The 10,167-nt window shown below is 37.8% G+C and overlaps 1 pseudogene; it reads left to right on the forward strand.

Annotated features, from left to right (window-relative positions):
- The first annotated feature begins 271 nt into the window (after positions 1-271).
- Positions 272-9,712, forward strand: LOC143562746 (protein FAR1-RELATED SEQUENCE 5-like; annotated as a pseudogene).
- Positions 9,713-10,167: the final 455 nt, after the last annotated feature.

Raw genomic sequence — 10,167 nt, forward strand, 5'->3', positions numbered from 1 at the left:
AAACCAACAAACCACCTTCCCAAACACTGGAAACCAACCAAACCTAAACTATCCGTTTATTTTTCCCGACCTGAACTTAAACATGTACGCCAACTTCCTCAATCCCCAAAACCCTATGCCGGTGTTCGGGTCTAGCCAACCGAAGTCGAAGCCGATAACGGTGCCAGAGACTCAATAGGCACGGGCCTCCGGTTTAACCTAAAAGGCGGCCTGTAAACACAAAAAGAAGCAACCTGGGGAGCCAGCGGCACAACGTGAGTACTTAGCGTGGATGGATTTTGAGGAAGTAGCTCTCACAAAAGCTTGGATCATCATTTCGGAGGATCCCGATGTTGGTAAGTTATTAATATTAAGTATTTATTTAACTTTATTTTGTATTTATTTAAAATTAATATTAATTGTGAAAATAATTCTAATTGTAGCAAACTTTCAAGCCTCCGGAATATTTTGGAAGAAAATATTTGAAACTTGACTCGGGATAGCGGGCAAACCGGAAGAATACCGGGGTAAAGAAGCGGTTCAAGCCCATTAGAAGGTCATAAACCATGAATGCCAAAAATTTGCTAGGATATACAACCGATTGAGTGGACTCGGTTGCCGTAACGAGCAAACGACACCAACATCCAATCTCCAGTGTTGAGCGACTTTCGAACCCAAGGGCAACCGAAGGCAGGCAAGGGAAGGCCTTTAAGCATTTAACTTCTGTGAGAAACTTCGGCTATGCCCGAAAAAGAAAGGAGCATCCATCGTTCCGGTCGCTCAACGATCCGGTGCATCATCCCAGGCTACAAAAAAGTCAAAGACCTCATATTTGACAAATCTGAGCACAACCGCAACACCCAAAGAAGCTCGTAACTTCGACCTTTTTGACGAAGACGAGGATGACGCGGTTAATTTAGGGGACAAAGACGTACAATAGTAGGCTCGACCTCGCTGGAGAGGAAAAAAAGGATACGAAGAGTGTGGAGAGTTCGTCGTCGACGAGCCCATGTGGGGGCTACGATGAAATCACCGACTAAACGAGGTGTTCGGTCGTATCGAATCCCATATGGTGGAACGTACCGCTACCTTCCAACAAAGCAACGAAACCAACAAACGGATTGCCAATCTATTTGAATTGCAGAAAATGGGACGAGACTACGAGTTCCTCGTCTCAAATGTCGTATTATTGGAAGAACGACGAGTAAAAATGCGCGAAAATTATGGTTTTTAGTTTTATGATTTTTTTTTGTTATGTATTTTTTTTGTAATTCTTTTTTTGATTTTAATGTATTTTTTATTTGTTTAATTTAAATAAAAAGAAAATAAAAAATATGACATGGCGATGATGGGGCTACAACACTATTAGAGCGTTCTCATCCTATCCCCCAAAATTTTGTGAGGGTATTGTGTAAATTATATGGTGGGGTTTTGAGTAGTTATGAGTGTAAATTATAGGGTGGAGAGAGAAAAGACGGTGAATTTTTGTAAATTTAGGGAAAATGTAATGATTTTTTTGTATATTACAAGGTGGAGAGAGAAACTGTAATAATAAAAGTATAAAAAAATATTATTTAATTAAACAGGAAAGAAAAATATAGTGTTTTTTTAGTGTAATTATAAATGTTTCTTACTTATCGTCACATGTCCTTTACACCAATTTATAGTCCTCCAATCTTACTTCACCAATAAAAGAAAATGTTAAAGCTTACATGTCAAATCCACATTTCTCTTAATTCCTAATCTTTCTTCCCATTCATTCTAGCTATTCATGGGTCATGGGTCAAAACCATTTTGTCTAATAGGTTATCGCATAGTGTAGATTTTATTCATTATTAAGTTAAGTGTCATTTTCAAACATGAGGTTTGACCAACTACGCAACTTTAGTACATTTTTTAAATTTTGCAAATCAACACCTGACATTCCTAAAATCATTCTATTTTAATACTTTCGATAACCCCGATTGTTTTTTCATTAAATCTACATTAAATTAACTCATAAGTATTTTAAGAATACAACTGAAATAACGGACCTTATTTATCTTTATTATTTAACAAAACCCATATAATACACGGGTATAAAAGCTACTACACTACATGTTACATATGGCGTTATAGTTTTATTATTAGGGCAAATATAAAATAAAAACCCAAGCTAGCTTAGAAAACTCTTGGAAACTATATATGTGGTCTACAATCCACCACATCACCATATCCATCTCTAACCATATTTTACATAAGAGGGGCAAATTAGTCCAAAACAATTTTCGTGCGTGCATTCAACATTTTGATCCAAGATTACATCTAGCTTATTTGACCTTAAACATAAGAGGCGCCCTTTTATCTCAATGTTAATTTAAACATAAACAACCTAACCTTATCTCATTAATCCTCATCCTTTTATCCCACCCCCTCCCAAACCCAAATAGCCCCTGGGAACATTGAATGAGTATTCATTATCTTAGAGCATTGAATGAGTTTTCATTTAATTAGTAATCATGGAACCCTCGTATGTTTTGTCAGCATCAAACGATCCGCCGCTAGACATTCGATGAACAATTTCCAGGATATTTTTTTCTTTTATTATTTCATTTTTGTACATACCAAATTTCAATCTTCGGTTTTTTATTTTTTTTTCAGGTGAAGATCATGTGGTTGTTTCGTCTCCTTCGTCTCCTTTATATGTGAATCCAGTTTTTCAAGTTAATTGCAACTCTCCTGTTCTTTCTCGGTCACATGAATCCGGAGGTTCGTTTTTTTATGTTTGTTGTTCTGTATTTTTTATCTTAGTTGTTTGATGTCGCACTAATAATTTGTTGTAATTAGTTTTATGTAATTTTTTTTGGGTATTTTTAACCCCTTAGTGACAATTTTACATTTTTGTTAGTGTTTTTTTACTTTTCAGTAACAGTTTATAATTTATACCTTTTAGTGACAGTTTATAATTTTTACCTTTTGATTTTTACATTTTAGTGAGAGTTTATAATTTTTTACCTTTTAGTGACAGTTTTTAAGTTTTCCATTTTAGTGATAGTTTCTAATTTTTACCTTTTGTTTTTTACATTTTTTATTATTATTTTTTTGGTATTTTTGTCATTTTGTACACAACTTATGGAAATGGATTTAGCATAATCACTGTGTATAGCTAATTTTGTCCCTTTTTAACCCTTTTTTCAAGATACCCATGAGTCCGAGGGAGACAATTTCTTTCATACTCTAAACGGAACCACATTTTGGTGTCCTGATGTTAGTGCCCACCTAAAACCGGCGATTGGTGCTACTTTCAATAGTTGGGAAGAAGTTGTTCAGTTTTACAAAAATTATACCTTTAAGGCCGGTTTCTCAATTCGAAAAGGACAGACCAAGAGATAAAAGGATGTTGTTACACATAAGTATTTGAGGTGTAATAAGGCTGGCAAACCACAGGGTAAACGTAAATTTGACACGTTATGCGAGAGCTCCTTGAAAATGAGGCAGTGTACATTTTCCATTACCTATTGTCCAGCAAGCATTACGTTATAAGTATGTGAAGAAACGTCCGTGTACAATGTCATAAAGTTCTGTGAAAATCACAATCATCCTTTTGTTGAAGAGTACAACAGAGATTTAACCAAGATATCTCGAAAGCTCACGTTCTCAACCCAACAGTTTATTCACCAAATGAGTTTAAACAAAATTGGTCCTACTATAGCCCTTCGTTTGCAAGTTTCAATGAAAGGCGGTCACCATAATGTTAACGGAACTGCTACAGATTTCAAGAACTGGTACAACTCTATGAGGATACACATTGGTGATCGAGACTTGCAATTAGTTCTAGACCGCTTGAAGGATCGTTCTGAAAGTTTACCAAATTTTCATTTTGACTTCGTTGTTGAAAAAGTGAAATTGAAATCGGTGTTTTGGGTCGATGAAATATTGAAGATAAGTTATCAAGCTTTTGGGGATGTAATTGCTTTTGATGCTACTTATAAAACCAACAAGTAAGTAATTTGTTAATTGTTTTCATTTTGTTTAGTTAACATTTTATTAACTGTTTACAATTTGTGTAACTGTTTCATTTTTTGCGCAACTGTTACAATTACTTGTTTGCATTTCCAGGTACAAAATGATTTTTGTACCCTTTACCAGTGTTGACAACAACAAGAGATGTGTCACATTCGGTGCCGAGTTGTTAAGTAATGAAACCATAGAATCATATAAATGGGTGCTTGAAGCTTTTATTAAAGTTCATGGGAAACAACCGCAGCTTGTATTAAGTGATCAATATCCAGATATGAAGCAAGCAATTTCCCAAGTTATGACTCAATCGCGCCATAGGCTTTGCATGTGGCACATTATGAAGAAATTACCTTCCAAGGTAACACAAAGTGAATTAGTTTTAGGTTAGCCATAGGGTTTTATCATGCCTCAATCGCGCTCCTCCGCAATGTTATAATGTTTTTATTGCCTTTTCTTTTAAATGTGAATCAGATTTCTGGCGATCTTTTAGATAATACAAACATCCGGGCTAGGATTCCTCAGTTGGTTTGGAATGTGTTTATCAAGCCTTCTACGTTTGAATCTAGATGGGAAGAGCTGATGGAAGATTTTGGTTTGCAAGAGCATGGCTGGCTAAAAGAGATGTATGCAATTAGGGATCAATGGGTGCCGACTTATTTTAGAGACATTCCCATGTGTTGTTTAATGAAGACCATATCAAGGTGCGGAAGCTCTAATGCCTCCTTCAAAGTTAACTCCTCCAGCGCGAACACACTTGTTCAGTTCATGTTGTGTTTGGAAACAAGAATGGATAGTCAACTCTACATGCAAAGATTGTTCGGATACAAGACATTCGAAGTATCTTTTAAAGATGAAACTGGGTTGCCCATAGAGAAACATGCCTTTGATTTATACTCACACAACATATTCTAGGAAGTTCGTAAGGAAATATTCAAAGGTAAGTTTTTTTGTTACGTATCCGGCATGGAGGAAGTCAATGGCATACATGTCTATTCTGTTACCCATCTTGACAAAACCCGGGATGTCACAAACATTTTCACGGTAAACTCATAACAAATATCTAATACATGTTAAAAATTTTTTGGGGTTCATGTAACCTATAATTAATTATATTTTTTAATTTAAAACCACATATGTTTTTAAATGTTATATTTTTTTTATGTGACTAAAACCATTGGTGATATATATTAACAATGTTATTGTTTTTTTGTAACTTTATAATAAACGTTTTTTCAATGGCTATCATGTACTTTAACATTTTTTGGGTTTATGTAACCTATAATTAAATATACATTAATGTAGTTTATCTTTAATATATGTTATATTTTTTACATGTTTTGTTTTTGTATGTGAAAAAACACATGGCCCAAAAAACCATTGCTGATATATATTAAAACTACCCGCAATGCAAGCTCCTGCGTTTACTACATGCATCCTAGTCATCCCTGCCACATCAGCTTTTTACCCATCCTTCCCACATGCACTCTCTCTCCTGTTTTTAACTCCAATCCATTCTTCCCACATGCATCCTCTCTCTTCCATATTACCATTTCTTTTATTTTTTAATGGGCCCACCATTTAGATGCACTTGGGTGCACTTCACCAAGTGCATCTCCCTCAAATGCTCCCCACTCAAATGCATCCCTCCGAAGTGCACTTCAAATGCATCCTCTCCTCCAGAAGCATTGGAGATAGTCTAACAGCTTTTTGGTGTTTGTGTAACATTATAATAACATTCTATGTCTACATATGTATGTTATTTGTATACGTTATAATAAACATTACATGTCTATAATTCAAAAAAAAATTATAATAAACATTCCATGTCTATAATTCAATGCCAACCAAATACTTATCCATGTTGTCTTTTTGTACCCCCACAGGTTGAATACGATAGTAAAGATCATTCGTTTTCCTGTTCATGTAAGCGCTTCACCCGAATTGGATACCCATGCCGACACATTTTTTGTGTCTACCGAGTTAAAAAAGTAGACAACATCCCTTTCCAATACATTAGTAAAAGGTGGACTAGGGATGTTCTCCCCAAACGTGTATGGGAATCTCGGTACCAGAATCGGGTTGACAACACCGGGTGTTCCGGTCTTCGGCATGTGATTTTTGAAATAATATCCGACTATGTTGATGCATTAAGGAGTGACCCTATTGGTTTGGCTTCACTGGCACGTGAGATCAGAGCTGTAGGTTCCCTGGACGGATCGCACGAGATATCTCGGTCTACTCAGGTGCGAAATCCCTGCGTAGATCGTTACAAGTATAGAACACGAATCACACGAACACACGAAACGAACACACGTTATATATTATAACTCAAACACGTGATGTAATATCACTGTTACAGACTCTCGTCCTCACGTTACAATGAACTTGAACAACTGACACGAACTTAAAACAACGATTACAAACCAAGCCGTAACCTAGGACTATTTATACACGACAACTTCGCCTGGCATGTTCAGGCGAAGTTGTCCATAACTTCGCTTGACTAACAAGTTCGCCTGTTAAGCGAACTTGTCAGTAACTTCGCTTAAACATACAAAACATAATTAAACATTACAGACTCGATTACAGACACTAGACTATAAACTACTGACATTATGCACCAACAGACTCCCCCTTGGCAGTAGCTTCATATCTTGATCTTTAAGCACTTGTCTTGTAATCTTCAATCTTGAATCTTCACGCATGCACTCCTTCTCTAACACAAACTGACACAACTCTTTGATACTTCCTCGCTTCGTCCTTCCAAGCAGGAATATAAAAGATTTTCTTCTCATTGAGCACCTTCAGATCAGCTTGCGATAAGTTTACCAAATGCATCGGATCGTAAACTCTTAGGAGCTCTTGTTCATCCTCGTCTTCCATCACTGCCTCTGCTGTCTCACAATCCACATACCACCACTTTAGGTCTTTAAGCACATCCTTGGGCATAAGCTTCATAGGTACTTCTTTCAAACACCGGATCGGTTTATACTTCATGACCATCCAAGGTTTTCCATCAGCTCTCAAACCTCTATCCTTGTCTTCAACAAGTTTTCCCTTCTGCGGTTTCAACAGCTCAAACTTCTTCTCTTTTATACTCTCTCTCCATACAATTTTCTCAATGACTCTAGCCATATTATCATCATTTCGATTGATTAACCCCAATCTGGCTAAGTCTTTCACTTCACATTCCGGCAGTGTATTCAACGACCTTAACATTCTTTTAAAATACTGAACGCATACCATTTAATCACAAAGAGCTTCAACTGCTCATCATAGATCCAGCAAATAATCCCTTTCTTCGCTTTAGCATAGCCTTTAATATTGTAACTCTTCTTAAACATTGTAGGGACCGCTGGTTTCTTCGTTTTGACGAACCACTGAGCATAGCCTTCCTTCCACCTAGGCTGCTCTTCCCATTCAGTCTCATCGATTACTGTCTCATTACCCATATCTGCTTTCTCCACACCTGGAATGTCATGCTCTACATTCTCTTCTACTATTTCACCTTCTTCAATATCTTCTTCAATCACAATCTGAGCTCCAATCTTCTCAATCTCCTCAATTGGCAGCACATCATCATCAAACAACACATCATCACTAAACATATCATCATCTAATTCTTTCAAAGCATCAATCACATCATCTCCCATTCCTTCATCATCAACCATCACCACCTCATCACCACCAGAACTGCCAGCCGCACCTGCAGACTCCCCCTGAGTTGTGGAAGTCCCAAGAGCTTGAGTAGTTCTTGGCAACTCACCACCTGCACCTTTCGATGCATTGGGATCATCGTCTCTATCATTTCTCTTCTTTGTCCTTAACTCGTCGTCTTTACATCTTGTCTCCCCCTGAGATGCCAAGAACTCCTTCATAGCATCTATAATTCTCCCATGTTCAACCAGGAGGGACGACTGTAGTTGATTTTCTGTTACTAGGCGCTGAATAGCCTGGGTCTGGATAAAGTTTATCCTCGATTGCTCTGCCACGACCCGCTCAAGTGCAGCTATTCTCTCCGAGTCTGAGAGGGTTGCATCGAAATCAAACCTCATGTGAGATGTGTCTTGAGAATACTGAGGTGGGATTTCACATGTAACCGGGACATCAGAAGTAGTTGTGGACGTAACCGCAGGTGGTATTGTGACCGACAACCCTGCAGTTGCAACGACTGTCGACTCAACAAATTGTGCAACAACCTCCGACGGAGTAAGCGTTGGAGGTGGTAATGACACAATCTCCGGAGTCGTCAGCTGGATAGTAGTGATTGGGATGCCAAAAGCTGATGATGTAGCCACCACGGGAACATCCGCGGCGCGTAAACCTGTGACCTGTAGTGATGTAGGAACAATCGACATACCTGACAGTGTGGGCGGAGCGAAACGTACAACTCTTGAAGTCTCTCCAGCTCCCATACCTGCACCTGTCCTTTCCCGTCTTGAACGTCTAATCAACTTGTGAATAACTTCGCCTAGGCAAAGTTAACCGTAACTTCGCTTGTATAATCTCTGACCCTATATAAGGATTTTCAAAGGTCAAACGATTCATTATTCACAGATCTAAGCGAACTTATTCCGGCGAACTTAACCAGTTTTCAGCGAACTTGTTTTTCCAATTCCTTGTTCTTTTTTCCAGATCTCATTTCAGAAACGCACAGAAACGTGCCAGAAACACCAAAACGCATATCTCGAACCATAGCATAAGAGCCTAAGGCTCTGATACCACATGTAGGTCCCCCCGGGGCGTCGCCATTCGATACGAGATCCGCACGAGGTCTAGGAGTGTGGAATCCTCCTAGACTCGTTTATGGTGTAGAAGATGAAGAACACAAACACGTACACGAACAAATACAAGAACGGGATAATCAAATCTGCAGATTCTTTATAATAATAATTAAACAAACACGTTACATACCGTAACATAAACAGAAACACGTCCGACCCGAGGTGAGCTCTACCTCGGGTCGTCCCTAACGACACTCTCTCTCTGTTTGTTCTCTCTCGACACTCAAACTGTAACACACAACTCTCTGAATTACTGGATTCTTAACCCTAAACACGACACACATATATATATATAAACTTCACGGGCTTGGGCCTGTAGGCGAAGTTGTTACAACTTCGCCTATGGCGAAGTTGATATAACTTCGCCTATGGCAGAAGTTGTGCTAACTTCGCCTATGGCGAAGTTGTTATAACTTCGCCTATGGCGAAGTTGTTCTAACTTCGCCTGTGGCGTTCCGCTGGTCAGAATTGCATAGCGACGGTCACAAAATGCACCAACAGTCTCCCCTTTGACCGTTGCTCTCAATTCTAACAAACACGAAAGATCATCTGTTACAAAACATGCACCAACAAGAGCTTTGAAGGACCGCACATTTCTAGGTCAAGCAGACATGACAAATGCTTCTCAAAATAAGGCGGCGGTGATTGAAGAGTTGATTGGGCAACCGTTAGCTATTGATTTGGAGATGGCAGTCGGCAATCCGGATGTAATTAGAAACAAAAGTACCGGTCACGTTCGTTGTATTGTGGGAGAGGCTAAAAAACAAGTTGAAAGGTCTCAAAAACTTCTAAGGTTATGCAATAATTGTAAGCAATATGTGAATGATCATGACTCAAGAAATTGCGAGAAAATCAAGTTGAAGAAACTTGCGGCTGAAAAAAAACGACAAGAGGCGGAAAAAATAAGGATGGAGGTGGAGAATATGTGTCAAGGAAATGGTAGCAGCTAAAAACCATTTTGCTAAGTGATTTTACTTTTTGATATCATGTAAGCTTTGATTCAGAAAAGTTGATCCCTTTTTGTAATACTATGTAACTAAAAACGGGATCAACTAAATGCATCAATGTGTTTTAAGCCGTTGTTTTTTTTTTTTTGTAATATTTTATGTAACTGTAGTTGACCCCCACACTTTTTTGTAACATTTTATGTGACCACAAAGGATCAACTAAATGCATCAATGTTTTTAAGCCCTTTTTTTCTAATATTATGTAGGGTTATGTAACTCTAGTTTATATGAATCAAACTTATTTTCTGTTTATAATTTTATTATCTGTTAATAAGCATTTTTTCACTTGCTAATTCATGTTTGACGTACATTTAAAAAGTAACTTTTTTTAAAAAAAAATTATGTAAATTTTTAAAAAACAGATATGTAACAGTGTTACATTGAAAACAAAAGACCAG

This window comes from Bidens hawaiensis, unplaced genomic scaffold (assembly GCF_021521415.1).
Source record: "Bidens hawaiensis isolate Kalapana, Puna unplaced genomic scaffold, B.hawaiensis_p1.1 tig00021062_1, whole genome shotgun sequence".
NCBI classification, from domain to species: Eukaryota; Viridiplantae; Streptophyta; class Magnoliopsida; order Asterales; family Asteraceae; genus Bidens; species Bidens hawaiensis.